The sequence below is a fragment of the Lactuca serriola genome, chromosome 6 (genome assembly GCF_051521515.1).
Source record: "Lactuca serriola cultivar US96UC23 chromosome 6, Lser_US96UC23_V15, whole genome shotgun sequence".
NCBI classification, from domain to species: domain Eukaryota; kingdom Viridiplantae; phylum Streptophyta; class Magnoliopsida; order Asterales; family Asteraceae; genus Lactuca; species Lactuca serriola.
In genome coordinates this window covers 149,824,925-149,842,806 of record NC_136413.1, presented here as the reverse complement: position 1 = coordinate 149,842,806, position 17,882 = coordinate 149,824,925, and the positions used below count along the sequence as shown (strand labels likewise).

Sequence of the window (17,882 nt, the reverse complement as noted above, 5' to 3'; positions counted from 1 at the left end):
CGTAAATAAATAATTAAATACTACATGTGGGTTTGTTGTTAGAACAAGGTTGCAAATGCAGCTGTAAACATGCATGAATTATAAACATCATGTAATAAAACTAATTGTATTTTACTCTAAATTCAATAAAACATTACAATTATTCATTTTTTAAAGTCTCAAATCTTTAATCTTGTAATTCATTCCACTTCCATTTGTAGTATGATGAATCTGAACATAGAAGTGAAATGGCAAAGAATTCTTTAGAGAGATATACTCACTATTATGAATGTTGGGCTACTAACCAATCAATATACAAGGGCATAATTGTAATTTTCTATATATTTTTAAATTTATGTTTCTGATACATAATACTTTGATTCTTTTTTCACATTAACAGTCGAGGCAAAAAGCACTTGCGGATTTACTGCATATGCAAACACTTGTGGATCAGGGCATATCAGTAAATGACACAAAGGGTTAATACATCCCTCACTTACCAAATACCTGCATTTTATTATCAGTAAAAAAACAATGTAACTACAAAACTTATAGTTATTATGGGTAAAAACGTGTTGCAATTTCCAGAAATTTGCTCACAAATATTGGGAAATTGAAGAGAATATTTTAGGTTTATGAATCTCACTTGATTTGGTCATGGATTCCACCTGAAGTAGCATTAGAAATAGCCCATGCAGCCTCCTTCTTGATGTCAAATTTTGCATTTTGAAGCAGATGAATAAGAGGGCCAATGATATTTGCTTCAATCACTGTCTGTAAAAATCACAAAGTAGATGATATATCAGTCAAGAAAATAAGGTTTGACGATTAAATCTTGATTAAAAAAAATTAAAATTATGACCTAAATCTGCTCCTTGTTGCCAGTGGTTATGTTTGATATAGTCCAACAAGCTTCTTTCTTGATACTTTTTTTTGTGGTTATTGGTAAACAAGTTGAGAAGACAAGGCAAAGCTTGATGATTGATTATATACTACAACAAACAAATGAAAGTGAGAAACGAATATTATGTTTATTTTCTATAATCTAAAAACAAATGCAACAATTTTCTTTGAGAAATATTTGAAAAGAAATGCTACCTGAGTTTGCATATCATCTCCTGTAACAATGTTACCAACAATACGAAGAGCAGGGATAAGGACAGATGGAGAAGGGAGACTAAAAATATAGAAAAAGGTTAGAACTTAAAAAAAAAGTTTTAAAGATCCTAACTTTATTCAAAAGAAGAAGAAGAAAAGACTCACTTTAATAGCTCAACCAATATTGGACATACATTTGCTTCAATAACAGCTTGGATTTTATCATTTATGCCATCTGAAAGATATGAAAGAGCCCAACAAGCATCTGTCAAAACTTCTTCATCGTTTGAATGAATAAGTTGCTATAAAGCTGGAAGTGCAGGTTTTGTCTATGAAAAGTCAAGACAAATCAGAATTCATCATTACAAATGTTGAAAAGATAGAGCCAAAAGAACTATGTGGATAGTTTAGTCTTTTCAGAAACAAACCTGACTAAAAGAAGGCTGTGGTTTGCCTCTGCAAAAATTTGAAAGTGTCCATGTGGCATTTCGCAACATGGATAACTTTGCATGCTCGTTTAATTGGGATAGTAGAGGAATCAAAGCACCTTGTGCAAGTACAAGGTCACGACATTTAGGGGAATCACCAACAACATTTCCTAAAGCCCATACATCCTAACATGTAGATAAAGTGAAATTGAAGTCATGATAATGAATTTGTGAATTGAGTTTATGAAATACAAAAACCTCTAAAAGATACCTGTTCTCTAACATCATCACTTGGAGATGCAAGAAGCTTCACAAATATTGGAACAACACCGTGATCAATCACCACTTTTGTGTGTTCAGATGTCCCCGAAGCAATATTAGTCAAAGCCCAAGCAGCCTCAAACTACAGAGAATATATATTGTTTATATAAAATACATGTAACTATTGTGTGTATTTTATATTATGTTACAGAATGTTGAATTTCACCTGAAGTTGTGGGAAATCTCCCTTACAAGAAACTCAACAAAGCGAGGAACAAAACCGGATTGAATAACTTCTTCAATGGGAGGGCTACGTTCTGGTTAAAAATGTAATGGATACAAGATAAGTAAACTCATAACTCAATGGAGTTATGCCTTTAACAGCTGCACTTATCATGTGAGGTGTCTCGGAAGCTAAACTGAAACCTAAATCATAACGATCCTCTGTAAAAAAAGTTAGAAATAGATATAGTATATATATAATTGAAACCCTCCCCGACTAGAAAAATTACCTCTCCATGCCCTAAAATGATTGAAAATGATAGTGGAGCGAGTACTCTATGACTACATTCATAATCATCACGGAAGATTGAGGTATCCATAAAATATGAAATGGAAAAATCATTTTTTACAGAACACTCGCCAATCAGATGACGAATCTAACAAACATAGGAAGGAGAAGTGTGGTGAACCAGAGAGAAGACGAAGGGTGGTGGGTGCCTGGGTGGTTGTCGAGCACTATGGGGTAGAGAGAGAGAGAGAGAGAGAGAGAGAGACTTGTAGATTAAGACCATGGCGGATGAGGCATTTTATCAAACATGTTGCATGCATCATCGATTCTTCCCCATTTACTGTATAAGTCGATTTCTCGATTTCTATTTCTCTTTCTCCCATTCCAGTCTCCGACTTTCTGTTGCTGTGATAGAGAGTTTCCTTCCATCGCTGGGATTTGAGTAGTGCCACCACTCCTCCGAAGGCTCTGAGTTTTCTCGGTCTTGGTCACCAGACCTAATGTTGCTGGCAAGGGCAGGCGAGGTGAGATTGTCGGAGATGAGGGGCTCCATCGGCTGGGTGACGCTGGAAAGCGTTGGACGGTGGGGCGGGGATAGACGGAGGTCAGAGGTGGGAGGTGCCAACACCAAGAGAAACGTCGGAGGTGGGAGAAGCTGTCGACGTTGAGAACCGAGAAGAAGAGAAAGGGTTTGTCGAAGTGAGAAGGAGAGAAAGGGAAGTTGAAGAGAGAATGAGCAGTACAAGAGGGCATAATCGGGGCAAGTTCTTGAAAAAAAGCCCTAGCTACTAGGGAAATTAAAGTGGAGGGAGACAAAAAAACGAAGGCGGGGATTTTAAGTTTTTGGGATTTCATTTTCCCCGGATGGAACGCGCGCGTTCTATTAAAATTTATAAAGCGACGGTCGTAGCCGACACGCAGGTGCCCTCCGTGTTTTTATTTTTTTTTTGTTTAGACACTAATTTTAGGGCACCCAAAAATGCGCGTCTGAAATCCTTTAAATTTTGGAAGAGATGACACTATTTTTTAGACACTCGCCTTTGCGTATCATAAATCACTGCGTGTCATTGTTCGCGCGTCGTAAAAGGCTATTTTTCTAGTAGTGTGAAATATCTTTTTTTTTTCTTTTGAGTGATCTTTATGAGTTTGTATTTCACCAAGGCTTCTCTTACCCTAAAAGATCCAGTTTAATTTTTTTTTTGAGATTTCCTGACTTCCTTTCGTCACTATAAAGTTTATCTTACCTACTTGTTCAACAGATCACAATGATCTCACAAGTACTTCATTCAGTATCGGTCTTATATCAAATATCGAAATTATGAATTGAAGCAAAAGCCGCCCATTATAACCTTCAAAAGATGCCTTTCAATACCTCTCAACAGGTAATTGATCGTTATTCAATGGGGAACCAAGCAAGCACTTTAATGTCTCTCTTGACTTTGAAGAAAGTGATTTCTGCCCAGAATCCATTGTTTTATGTCTACTTAAGACATCATAGATTATCCCTTAAATTTTGCTTTATTTCTTTATCTTTTACACCCTATCCACGAAATTTTTTAATTTTCCTCACTCTAGTTCTTTTATGGCTGTTCTATAAAGCATTATAGGCAACGGAGATTCAAACATATTATGAAGAGATGATTGGGATAAAGTGAAAGCTGACTCAACGGCTATCCAAACGGTTTGGCGATTTGAAAAAGTGCATTTTATGGAATGGCATGTAAAAAGGAAACATCCTTTCTCTTTCCTGTGTCATCTTCGGCATGCCAACTGTTCACCCATCAAGTCAGGCGCTATTTTTGAGATAATCCAAGATCTCAGCCGGATTTTTCTCTCTCTTCCTTGTACGTATAAAAGGAATTGGAACGGTACTCTCTCAACTTTTATCACTTACAAATTTCTCTCAAAGAACACCGATGATTTTCTACAACTGTTCATCATCTTCTACAAGCTACTACAATGGCAGACTCTTCATCTGTTCATGATACTTCCGTTCGTCAACCACTTCTCACCATCAAACCTCAACAAAATATGATTATCGATCTCACCCCGTTTATCTACGAGCCATACATGCTATACGTTGTCGAGTGTCTCAAATACTCACCTCTCGTCGAAGCGCTGTCTAAAGTCGAAGTCGTACTGATGTCTTGCCTTTCACTTGTCTAGTCAACTGCCTACTACGATAAGGTTAATGAAAGGATTCACTTCGAAATCCATGATGAGAAGACCTCCATCTCTAAGCATTGATTATGTGCCCTAATTGGTCTTTCTCAAGACCAATCTCTAGTAAACCCTGACTCCATTACAACTGGTCAATTGTTTTCTATGTTCTATCAGATGGGGTATACTGAAACCCTAACCACCATCACAAAGTTCAAGAATTTCTGCCTTCCTCCTCAATGGAATGGCATTTTCACGCTGCTGTTCAAGGGACTTTCTGAGCGAAGCGCTGGCTCAGACGGTGCGAGTAAGTCTTTCATGACAGTGCTATATGGGTTGTACCATGGGATTGAACTGGATTACGGGTCTATTATCTGGCAGCAGTTGCTTCAAAGCTTAGTCTCTTCATCAAGGCATTCTGAGATTTCTTGTGGACGATTTTGGTCGATCATCACGAATTGGGCAATGGACCGCCTTCGCGTTCCAATAATGGCAGATTCTCTTCTCTCATCCATTGCTACCTTTCATACTACCAAAATAATTGTCACAGATCCAACCAAGTTCTATTTTTTGTATCCATTCCTGAAAAAAATGCTCGGGCGTATTTCTATATCAACTAATGTTCTCCAACAATACAGGAAGCTTCAATCGTCACGGCCAAGGGAGCTTACGTCAGCAATGGTTCGCTCTATCGAAGAGGCTGACAAGCCAGCCAAAAGAGGAAAGAAGCCTGATACTCAGAAGGATGGACATGTCTCTAAAACAACCAAGAGGCAAACCCCCAAGAAACAAAAGTCTGACAAGGCTGCAACGTCACAGGCTCCACCAAAGAAACAAAAGAAGCCCACTAGGAGACTTATTCTGCAATCCTCAAGTGATTCAGATTCAGAATATGTCCCTCCCAAGCACAAGAATGCCCCTTCTTCGGAATCTGAGAGCGAAAGATCAGACAACGAGGCTTTGGGCTGAGGTGACACTCCGCCTCGCTCCCCTACCCCAGAAATTCTAGTTCACTCTAATCCTCCTTCACCTCCACCTATAACCATCCCAGTATCCATCCCTCCTATATTTCCTATTCCAGCCAATCAACCATCCACTACAATTCCCATCCCTTCTTCCATTTTCACAGATACCACTACTACCACAACTACCACTACTACAATAGGAGCTCACTTTACTACTCCTAATCCACCAGTAACAACCAAACCACCCTTCACAACCGAACCTCCAGCTACTTTAAAAGCCTTATCTCCCACTCAATCTACTGAAACAACCCCTATTCTAGGCGGTGAGGACTTGGAATTTGATTCCACACATTTCAGTCCTTAACGTGTGCAGAGCGATGATGATGACGATGAGCCTATCACAAAGCGTCATCTCAAGGCAGCAAATGAAAATCTTGATCAACTGCTTTCATCCTCTTCCTCTGGTGCTTATTCTGAAACTGCATTGAAGGCCTTGTTCTCCTATGTTGTTATAGAACACAGTGCCACATTATCTGTTGCAGCCAAAGAAATTGAAGCCTCTACTTCACAGTATCAACAAGCCTCTCTTGCTGTTGATGCTTCTACTAAGGAATGCAATGAAGCGACCGCAAAAGTCGATAAACTAGTCTCTGATGCTCACCTGTTTTTAGATTCCTTGCAGGCTGCTGCTACTAAGAATGCTCAAACTATCAACGCTTCAGTAGAGAACCTTCAAAGGTCTCTTCAATCTGAACGCTCAAACCTTGAAGCTGCACGCCAAGCCATTGAAGCAGCCAACGAAACTCTACACGCTAACGTCAATGACCGATTGACTCAACTGGAGGCGGAGTTAGCTGTAGAGAATCGTATTATGGATGAGCTGGACAGACGCATCGCACAAATCAAATTGCAAACCCACAAGTTGCATACTGCTAATGCTGAGGTTAATGACCTAAAGTCTGAGTGGGAGGTCATTAGGAATTTTGCTGCTGATGTTCACTCCATTCTCCTTCATCTCATTGAGGCTCATGATCCGATGATCACCATAACCATCATGTGTCATCTGGAAGACAAGCTCAGACCAGCATTGGACATCCTTAGTCGTATCGAGGGTGTTCCGGTGACTAGGGTCCAACCGAAACAAAGGGAGAGAAGGTGACAACTCAACCTCCTTCTGGACCAAAACCATCTACTAAACCGAAGGGTAATGAAGCTTCGGTCAGCAATAAGGAGAAAAAGAAGAAGAAAATTGGAGAGGACGACACAGACAATGAGGATGATGTCTATGCTGAGAATCCCAAGAATCCCTTCCATAAAGTAAAGACCTCTGAAAAGGAAATGGAAGAAAGTGTCAAGAAACAACGAGCTGAGCTAGAGCATAAGCGAAATGAAGTGGAGCTCCTAGAGAAGAAAAAGTCCATGTTTCCTATCTGGACTATAGACTCACTTCAAAGATGTGCAATTGACGAGCCAAGCATTCTCTGGCTTGAGCCAATAATTTCCTTCGGGCTCAAAAACTCAAAGGATGCACAGCTCGATATGCCAATCACTCGAAAGGCATTTATATTCCATTGCTTCAATTCGACTGTTGCCATTCCGTCCCCAGACCCGAAGGTGGACATGGATCTTCTAGAGTTTTACTTGGAGTTTGCTCAACCCCAGTACCTGACTTGGAGCTCAAAGAAAATCACCATTGTCATGGTTATGAAGCCCTATTCAGCAGGGAAGTTTATTAATGTTAAATTCAAGGTGAATCGAGGAGCCAAAGGCTCAGTCTACCACTTCACCCTTGCTGATCTACCGAACCTTAATCCTCATGACTGGATACTCCTCAATAACATTCTTCTTTCAAATCCTCAGGAGTACCACCCAATAACTGATCATGTCAAGCGTATGCTTGTTTGCTACATACATGAGGTAGCAAAGATGGACTAGGAGATTGCATTTGCCATACATAAGCGAACAATGATCAAGCCTATGGGCGGAGCTGGCAATGTCAACACTATGGTCAAGGGAAGATAGATTCAAAGTACCACACCGTTATGTTCATCAGAGGTGAAGGTCAAAAATGCATGTTCGCTCTTGTTGACAAGCACCTCTTCTCAACGCCTTGCTTGGAGCATATCTTGGAGATTATTCAAAGGTGTGATCAGAACAGTGCTGCTGATAAGAAATTATTCACTGACATGCTAAGTTGGTACATACAGTTTCGACAGACTCTTCTCACAATAATTCCTCGTCTGTTCAAAGTAGTAAAGACAGTGAAGCCTACACAGAAGAAATGATCTCTCGCCTCATTTGACGCAAAGGGGGAGACTGTTGGGTCTATTAGATTACGTCATGGGCTCGGTCCTTAGCCTAGTTTTGATTGGCGGTATTGGGCCTATCCAACCGTGCATGTTTGTCACACCCCGAAACTGAAGGCGGAAATGTTCCGGGGCGGAGGTGACGTCATGTTAAGTATCACAACCAATGTACATAGTAAGCGTAGTAAACACAACCATTACATTACATAGAAGTATTTACATTTGTTTGAAAGCAAGGTTATACAGGTTTATAGATATTCACATCCAAAATGAACAAAAGTTAAGACGTGACTTCTAGATGCTCCGTCCTATCCAAAAGATCGCAGGGTACCTGTCTAATGTGGACCTGAGAATACAAGCAGTTTGAAAATCAGCATAAAGCTGGTGAGTTCATAAGCGGTTTGTTTTCTGAAAATGAACAAGTTTCCTTTGGTTTTCTGAAAAAGTTGATATCCAAGAAAATCCCATATTTTCTTATAAGAATAGTCTAGTTATCCAATGTTACATAGTTTAGTTAAGAACAGCTAAGTTATCCCAGGAAAAACCCTTATTTTCCTAAAAGTTGGTTACCAATTTGGAATGAAACATACAAGTATCTACCATACTTGCAGTATTACGAGAAGTATTCTGAAAACCTGGTTATCCTTGTAAGGTGCATTAGTTTTAACACGTATATAAAACTAATAAGTAGAAAGTAAACTAGTTACTAGGTTCATTATTACTAACAAGTAAATCTCTGTTATCCAAATTGCGAGTTCCATAACCATACGATAGACTAGATATGGCAGTAAGAAGTCCAATATCCTTTTATGACTTTTGTCACCCTTGGACCTTTCGGTCCGACTGTAGCTAGCAGCCAGGTGCGGGGTTGTCAATCCCATATAGATCTATACACTCAAGTCACGTTCTCCCTCCAGGAGATTCTAGTTACAGGGGCGGTCCTCCACTCGCGTATCTCTGTGGAGTGTTTCAAAGGATGTGTCTCCAATTTTTAAGAATATTAAATTTACAAGTAATAATACGGAAGAATTGTGTTTCAAAGGTGGTCCTCCACTCGCGTATCTCTGTGGAGTGTTACCGAGGACGAATCAAAGTACTAAGCTAATGTTTTTAATAGTAATGACATGGAAAATCATTTGTGAAATATAAAATGTGACATTTTATAATGGGTTTCACAAACAGTTTGAAAACTAACTCTACAAGTTAAACAGCTGGTTAATACGGATTCTAGTGTTAAAAGCATATGAAATATGAAACATGTCAATTGAAATAATAAGTTTGAGTACAAGATTTCCTTGTACTTTTTCTTGTATTCCCCTCCTGAAAACATTGGAAACACGGAAAAAGGTGTAGGGTATGAACTCACCGGACGAGAAATGTGTCGGTTAGATGCTAAGTGTCAGTTCAGGGCTTGAGTACACGCGAGGTTCCTATGTAATATGAAGAGATACATAATTGTATATAATTGGACTTTGAACTACCAAATAATTAAGACAATACACTCCGAGACACGAAAACACTCTATTTTAAGTGTCTGGAGTGACCTGGGTAGCATCTAAGGATATGTAGGGCCTAGATAAGGAGTTTACTCTTCAAGAGTAAGCCCTTACGGATGTTTACGGTCCAAAGACCATATCCCCATGAGTTTACGGCTGTAAACTCATGGGTGGTGTGCTTTTGGATGTTTAAAGGTCTCATAATGCACAAAGGAAGGTTCTAGGGTTGATTCCAAGGCTTAGGAAGTGATTGGGACTTGAATTGACCTTGGAAAATGAGTTTACGGTTCTTGAAGGACACTTGGGGAGTTTACTACCGTAAACACAGGAGTTTACGGTATTAAACTCATGTTTTTCCACGAATCATGTGCTTTCGTGGTTGTAGGTTAAGCATACAAGGTTTTAGACCCAAATCTAAGTCATACAAGGTGTTAAGGGCACTTAAACACCCCATTGAAGGTGTTTATGGTTTTGGGAGACCTTCCCAAACCGTAAACTCAAGTGTGACCCATTTGTATATGTTTTGGTGCATCTCAAGAAGGAATATAAGGTTCTAGGCACTCATGGAAGCTTTTGGAGGTGTTTAATGGGCAATTTAACACCTTAAAAGGTGTTTATGGTCTTTGAAGATGTGTTTACGGTCCAAGAATGTTCTTGGGCCGTAAAATCATGTTTACTACCCAAATCTTGTGATTTTGGTGTTCAAATCTCGTACATGCAAGTCCTTAAGCCATATATAAGCACTAGAAGGGACTTGTAAGGGTTTTGGGGCTTCTAAACCCCTTTAATGGAGTTTACGGTTTTGGGAGGTATTCCCAAACCGTAAACAGTTGTTTTTGATAGTTTTGGGTGATTTAAACATAGATTTGCACGATAAACAAGCTTAGAAACAAGTTAGGATAGATTACTTACCAATTTGAAGCTTGAAAGGGGGTGTTTTTGAATCAATTTCGAGTTTTAGAGAAAGAGAGTAGAGAGAGAAAGTTGTGAGGTTGGGTAAAAGTCTTCAAAAGATGACCACTCATCCTTTATATAGGGTTTGGGTTTGAGGTCAAGTAGGAATCTACCCAATACCGACGTTAAACTGGGTTTAAAATTTTTACCCGATTTAATTGACGTAATTACAACTTAGTCGTAACTAAGATTTTCCAAATAAATAAAGAGGGTATTTTTAAGCGCTTCTAATGGGTTTGGACACTCATGAGGTCATAATAAAAAGTCTCAATTTAATTAATTTAAACCAAAAGTTAACGGAATAATTGGAAAACAAACGGTTTTACTAACGGGAACGGGTTATAGCGACGAAATAAAATACGGGTTGTCACAATGTTTTTGTACTAGGGTTTAGTATATAAGTTGCATGCATGCAGTCTTAGTAGTTATTGCTTTTATTGTTTATTTTCTCTGAGTTTTGTAAACCCTAGCTTGCCTCTACAGCGGAAGTTCTTCATCAAGCTTTGCTGAGGCGTGACTTTGTTTTGAATCATAATCATACATTTGATTCTGTTCTGTGTTCATTATTTTACTGTTGTTGACTTGTTTGATTTCCATAATCGTACATGTGAAAGATCTAATCGATCTACAGATTAATTCTTAGGCTCAATTTTAAATAATTAAACATGCAAAATTTAAACTTTGAAAATAATGTAGTTTGTTTTGCTTTTTGTTGAGCCCTTGTAAGAACGTCTGGAGATGAGTCTTCGATTACTTGAGATCTTGGGTGATATTTGGTCCACTTTGTTATTGGAGGATAATTCTGATCATAGGTTGGATCTAGTTCAACATTCACTTCTTCGAAATCTGAGTGTACGTCGGAGTCATAATTTTCATTCTCCCCCTGGAAGTTTGCATGTGATCCATCATTCTGAATCGGACCCTCCCCACAAATTGGAACATCAGTATTGGAGGTTAAAGAGGAACCCCCTGGAATGGAGAATCATAAGTTTCTAGTTGAGATGGAAATTCAGAAGCATTCGAAATTGGTGGATCTGTCTCAATATTTTCAGCAGCTTCATCAACAAGCTTCTTCAACTCATCGGTTGATTATCTTTTGCGTTTAATTTTGAGGAGATGGCTTCGTTAGGCTCATCAAAAAATTCAACAATTTCTTATATAAATTTGAGAGATGAATTTTCATTGGATTCGTTGATGGAAAGATTTCCTCAGATTGACAATCACCATTCCGATACTTCTTCGTATAGGTACAAGTTGATATCTGAGTCTTGGTTTAAGGGATTCGGCCACACTCCCGGGCATGTCTTAAACTTAAACTAAGGAAATGGTCAGATTTGGAAAGAAAATAAGTTTCTAAAAACATTGTAAAGAAAATAAGTTTCTGAAAAGATTTTTATAAAGAAAAAAGTGGTGTGATGCGTGCAATCAGCCGAGCTCAAGTAAGTGATTCCCAGAATACCCATACATTTTGATATAATATATGATATGAATGTTTGCATGCTAGGATTTGGCTAGGGATACTTTTAGGAATTCAATGATAGATCGACCTAATATGTGATGCCTTGTAGCCTAGGAGAATTGGATTATTGGGCTAATATTGTGGTGTCATGGGCTCGGTTCTTAGCCTAGTTTTGGTATCTGGTTTGGGTTTTCCCAACCGTGATTGTTTCCATTCTAGGGTTTCAGTATTTAAGATGCATGCATGCAACCTTAGTCAATATCGCTTTTATTATCTTTCTTATCAAAGTATTGTAAACCCTAGCTCGCCTCTACAGTGGAAGTTCTTTATCGAGCTCTGCTAAGGGGTGACTATATTTGAATCATAAGCTTCATATTGATTCCATATTGTGCTCTTAATCGTATTGTGTTGGAATTTTTTGTGTTGGGTTTAATTGTATTGCGTCATGGGCTTTATATTTTGTATTCGGATAGGGCCTGTCCATCCGTAGTTATCTAGTAGGGTTATACTATAAATATGCATGCATGTATGCATTAATCAGAATCGATTATATTTTTTTATAACCCTAAACACCTCTACATTTGAAGTTCTTAATCGAGCTCTTCTGAGGTGTTGAAGTATTAATCATACGACATATTCAAAGCCATTCTCGTGTTCATATTTATGTTCATAATTATTTGCAAGCATAGAATCTAACGATCCTAATTGAACTTAGATTCAACAATTGGTATCAAAGCAGAAGATTGCGTAATCAATACACATTCCTTCTGTATTCAGAATTCTTTAGGGTTTCCGCTTTTATCGTATAAATAGTAGCCATCTTCTTTGTATCGACGGCAACTCTGTTTTAGATAAAACCCTAATCTCAAGTTTACAGGTTTGATTCTAGCAGCTCACCATGTCTCACGAAGATTCTCAAACAAATCCCATCAACATCTCAAATAGCATTGGATCTACAACTAGGATATCCATTCTTTACACTCAAGACTATGAAGTATGGGCGCATCACTTTGAAGATTACGTGGTTAGATCGGAAGATAACAGCTATCTCATCTAGGAAGCTATCACACTTGGGCCGTTTGTTCACTCAGGAATGAACACAACTGTTAAGTCTTAAAAGGAATATAGCAAGCTGGTGGCGGACGTAGATAAGATGCCAAAGGACGAGAAAGACAAGTTGTTGTGCAATGTGAAGGCTATGAGAATGATCAGATTCGACTTACAATCTGACACTTTTCGGTTGGTTGGTTCATGCACGAATGCCAAAGAAATCTGGGATAGGTTGAAAGAACTTTATTCAACTGATGAAGATCTAGAACACTCCATTCAAAACTTGTTGTTGTCATAATTTGGAGTTTTTGAACAGAAATCAGAGGAGAAACTCATACAAACTTTTGATCGGTTCAATCATCTCCTAAGTAAGACGATCAAGCATGGAATAGAAAGAAAGTTGATCGAGCATAAGGTGAGCTTCATGAACAGACTGAGACCGGAATGGATGGCTGTGGTTTCAACCGTGAAAGCACACGAACAACTTAAGTCCTACTCACTGGCAAAACTTGTGGGAATACTTAAGTCCCATGAGAGTGTGGTAACCAAATAAGAAAAGGTAGTTTCTGGTGTGGGATCGCTGGCTCTTGTCTCAAAAGGAAAAAGCATCGCAGAAGAAGAAGAAGATTCTGATATGTTAGAGTGTGATCTTACAAGCGAAGAGTACGCTATGATGGTTGCCAATCTAAAGAAGTTTGCGCGAAGAAATTTTCCTGTCAACAAGAACCAAAACTGGAAAGGAAGTTATAGTTCTAAGAAAGTGAAGGATGAAGAGAAAATCTCGTCCCAAAAGGATGAAGACAAGAAGGAGAGTAGGCTTGTAGGAGACTCTGGGTTCGATTGCAATTACTTTCACGGCAAGGACCATTTTGCCAAAGATTGCATGCTAAGGAAAACGGCTGAGAAAAGAGATGGTGAAGATGATGAGGCGTACTATATGCGCAAGTTGGAAGAGATCAAGAAAAAGAAGGCAACTAAAAGTTCTATGAACGCCATGATTGTATAGGAGAAGGCAGATGAAGATGAGTTAGGTGGCATTGAAGTTTGGTCAACCGACTCTGAAGATGAAGAGGTAAGAAAGCCCACTCATGGAAAGGCTTATGTGGCAAAGTAAGTAGGTTCGACTGGAAATTGTTTCATTGTCACAGCTGGTTCATCAACCGAAAGTGAAAATGAAGAACCGAACCTGACTGAGGACAAGTGTTTTGCAGCCAAGCCTGTTAGTGAGAAGATCAACGACTGCGACCGGTTGATCAGAAAGGTACAATCCATCCTTGAATCACTTAAAGTTCCAATAACAGATTATGAAGAAGAATTAAATGAATTAAAATTTAAAATTTCTAACTTAAGTGGTAGTGTCATGCAAACTCGCTTAGCGAATTCTAACCTAACTGACCAACTCAGCAGGGTGTCTTCAAAGAGTGAGGAGAGAAGGATGTGGATTGAGCTAAAGGAGGCGGAGTTAATTAGGGCTAGGGATGAAATTATTTCTTTGCAAAGAGACAATTTAAAGTTTTTAAAACAAAAGAATGTTTTTTGTTTAATTGCTAAGCGTTTTTACAATAATATTGCTCAATTGCATTTAAGCTGTGAGATAGGAAAGAAGATTCATAAGATGATTTTACCCTTCCTTGAATTTAAGGAGGATGAGATCATTGCAGAATGTGAATCAGTAGTGTCATCAGAATAGACATCCACATCTTACAAAATTGGACTGGACAAGATAGAAACCTTCATTGATTCTAAGGAACACAAATGTATGCTAAAAGATATTTTAGATGAAAACGATAGGTTGAAAATTAAGTTAGTCACTATTCAATCATTTGACCTATCTAATGCCAAATTAACTCCAGAAAATAAAATGAACTTAGAAAATACATCTGAATTTGATGAGGAAAGTGAGATGAGTGAAATTTCGGTTGAGGACGTAGTTGATTGCTCGCATGTCAAAAGACAAGCAACAAAAACTAAAGGAAAAGGCTATGGATTATCAATAGGTTCAAACTGTGCCAAATCAGGTCTATGCAGTTACAGGGGTCACTGCAAAACAAACAACATAATTAGGAGTCTTGGTTGAGAAAGACAATGCTGCCTATTGACAACGCAGATGAAATTGTAGGCTTATGTGAGCAAACGTCATGGAGGGTTAAAGGGAGATATGTAGCTGAATCCATCAACAAACCCTCAAGTTTCGACAAACCAAGCAGAAGTGGAACTAAAGAAATCCCTAGAGAACCAATGAAAGATTCAGATGTTCCAACAAATACAATCGAGAGTGAAAAGCAGAAGCCAAAGGCTAGCTTCAATATCGATAAATCACAGAAGGAGTTAGCAGAACAAAAACACTTAAGAAATCAATGATACGCAAAGAACCTGAATGAGTGAAAACGTCACTGGGAATCTTACAATTCCAACTACGTACATCCTAAGAAAGAATCAACGGATAAAGGGAAGGAAAAACTGAAAGGAAAAGGAAATTTCAGCCCAAATTCCTACTATTCCAAGTGTCCGAACCGAACATCTACTCTCGGTTCCCAAAATAGCGTACCAAACCGAAAGTCAAATTTCGGTCCCCAAATCGGCTCTCATAACCGAAAGTCATGTTTCGGTCCCAAGACAAGTTTCGGTCCTTCTAACTCAAAATGCAAAATAAATTATGTGAAGGATATTAAAGGAAAGTGAAAGCTAGCATCAGATTTTGAGTTCCATAATAAGAGAAAGTCAGCTAACTCTAGGATTCAAAAGAAAATTCCTAAACCATCTTACAACACACCAAATAATGCACCAAAAATTAAACAAGATAAAACTAAAATCAAGGTGTATACCATTAAAAGAAAAGATCAAACCACTCTAGTAAAAAGAACAAATTTTCTTGACGTTTCTTCTGTAATTCCTTTTTCTGTGAAAGACTTACCAGGACCCAAGAGACTTTGGGTTCCTAAATCTGCTTGAATTTGCTGGTAATTAGTGACGAGTAGTTCGATGATGAATGGTATAAAGACAGTGGTTGCTCGTGTCACATGACAGGAAGGAAGGAAGAGATGAGGGAGTTTCAGTCCCTAAAAGATGGTGGATGTGTAAAGTATGGAAATAACTCCTATGGAAAAATCAAGGGATACGGTATGCTAACCAATGGAGATTTCTCGATTCGAAAAGTGGCGTATGTGGAAGGATTGAAGCATAACCTCATCAGCATGTCACAATTAGTTGTGGGAACAGGTCTGAAAGTATCATTTGATGATGAGGGCTCTGAAATAATTGAAAAACAATCAAAAAAGGTTATGTTAAAATCTAAATGCAAGGGAGAGATGTATCCTTTAAATCTCAACCCAATACGAGGAAAATCAACAATATGTCTGCTGTCCAAGGCAAATACAGATGAAAGCTGGTTGTGGCATCGACGTCTATCGCATCTGAACTTCAAAGACATTAATAAGTTGGTGCTTGGTGATCATGTTCGAGGCATCCCACTTCTCAAGTTTGACAAGGAACATCTGTGTGCAGCGTGTAAGATGGGCAAACAGAGCAGAAAAAGCCACCCTACATGACTCAATAGAAATATTATTGAAGCTATTGAACTATTGCACATTGACTAATGTGGACCTTCAGCTATCGAGAGCATCCGTGGTAGTAAGTACGTTCTTGTCATTGTAGATGATTTTTCACGCGTCACCTGGGTTTTCTTTTTTAAACAGAAATCAGACGCAACTCCCAAGTTAAAGATTGTTATTAAACAAGTGGAAGTTCAATTGAGAAAGACGGTGAGGAATATCAGGAGTGACAATGGGCTGGATTTGAAGAATAAAGATTTTGAGGATTTTTTGGCTGATAAGGGGATAACTCACAACTTTTTGCCCCTTATACACCACAACAGAATGGGATTGTTGAAACACCAAACCGTTCTTTATGTGAGGCAGCCAGAACCATGCTCATTTTTGCTTCTCTTCCGTTATACTTCAGGGCTGATGCAGTTGCAACCGCATGCTACACTTAGAACTGTTCCTTCCTTAAAAAAATATTCTCAATTAATCCATACGAGATCTTAAATAATTGAAAGCCCAATGTTAAATTTTTCCATATGTTCGGTTCAAGATGCTTCATCTTTAACTCAAAAGAGAATCGAAACAAGTTTGACGTCAAAGCAGATGAGGGAATCTTTCTTGGTTATTCACTTTCTTCAAAAGCCTACAGAGTTTTGAATAAACGATCCAAACGGATTGAAGAAACCTATTACGTAACCTTTGATGATAATTACATGAAGAAAGTTTAGAGGAGCGAAAGTGACTTAGGGGAAATTTTTCCTGCATCAGGACAAGTTTCAGTTCCCATATCCATCTTGTTCGAAGAGTACATTCGGTTATTTGATGAACAAGAGAAAGCGGCACACTCAGAGGCGAAAGCGGCGGATAACAAAATTGATAATCTCAAAAAGATAATCGATGAAGCTGCAAAAGAAAAGGAAGGTGAACCTCCTAAAACAACAGGTGCTCAACCCTCAACTGACTCTCCAATCAACGGCTCAATGTTCAAGGGGGAGAGTTCATCAGCACCAAAGACAACCAAAGTATCTTTCGAGGAGGAGAGTTCAATACTGTCCCTAACTCAGAAAGGTCCAGTCAAGGGGGAGAATCCCACTCCCACAGAAAATACAAACTCTGATGCTGCCATAGGTTACACTTCACCAATCGAGGGGGAGAAAGAGATTGCAACTGATGAAGGCGAGGGTGATCAATCAGAACTTGAAGAGGAAGTGAATGCTAAATTGGATCCAGCTTATGACCCACATTATCCTCCATTAGTGAAATGGACCAAGGACCATCCCAAAGCACAAGTTATTGGTGAATCGTCTGAGAAAGTTCTTACTCGTTCCCAATTGAAAGCGAAACAAACTGCATTATTCTCTAAAGTTGAATTCTGCATGTTTAACTCGTTCATCTCCAAAATCGAACCAAAAATAGTTAATGATGCCCTTGATCATTCTGATTGGGTTCAAGCAATGCAAGATGAGTTCCATGAGTTCGAACATAACCGAGTTTGGAGGCTGATTCCCACACCAAAGGATGCTTCTATGGTCGGCTTGAAATGGGTTAGAATTAAATTGAACAAAGAGGGGAACGTGATTCGCAACAAGGATCGGTTGGTGGTGAAAGGATACTACCATGAAGAAGGGATAGATTATGAGGAAACCTTCGCTCCAGTAGCTAGGTTGGAATTA

At 38.8% G+C, this 17,882-nt stretch overlaps 1 pseudogene; it reads right to left on the bottom strand.

The window, feature by feature from the left end:
- Nucleotides 1-332: 332 nt before the first annotated feature.
- LOC145060258 (importin subunit alpha-1a-like) lies at nt 333-7,102 on the bottom strand (annotated as a pseudogene).
- Between the last annotated feature and the right edge of the window lie 10,780 nt (nt 7,103-17,882).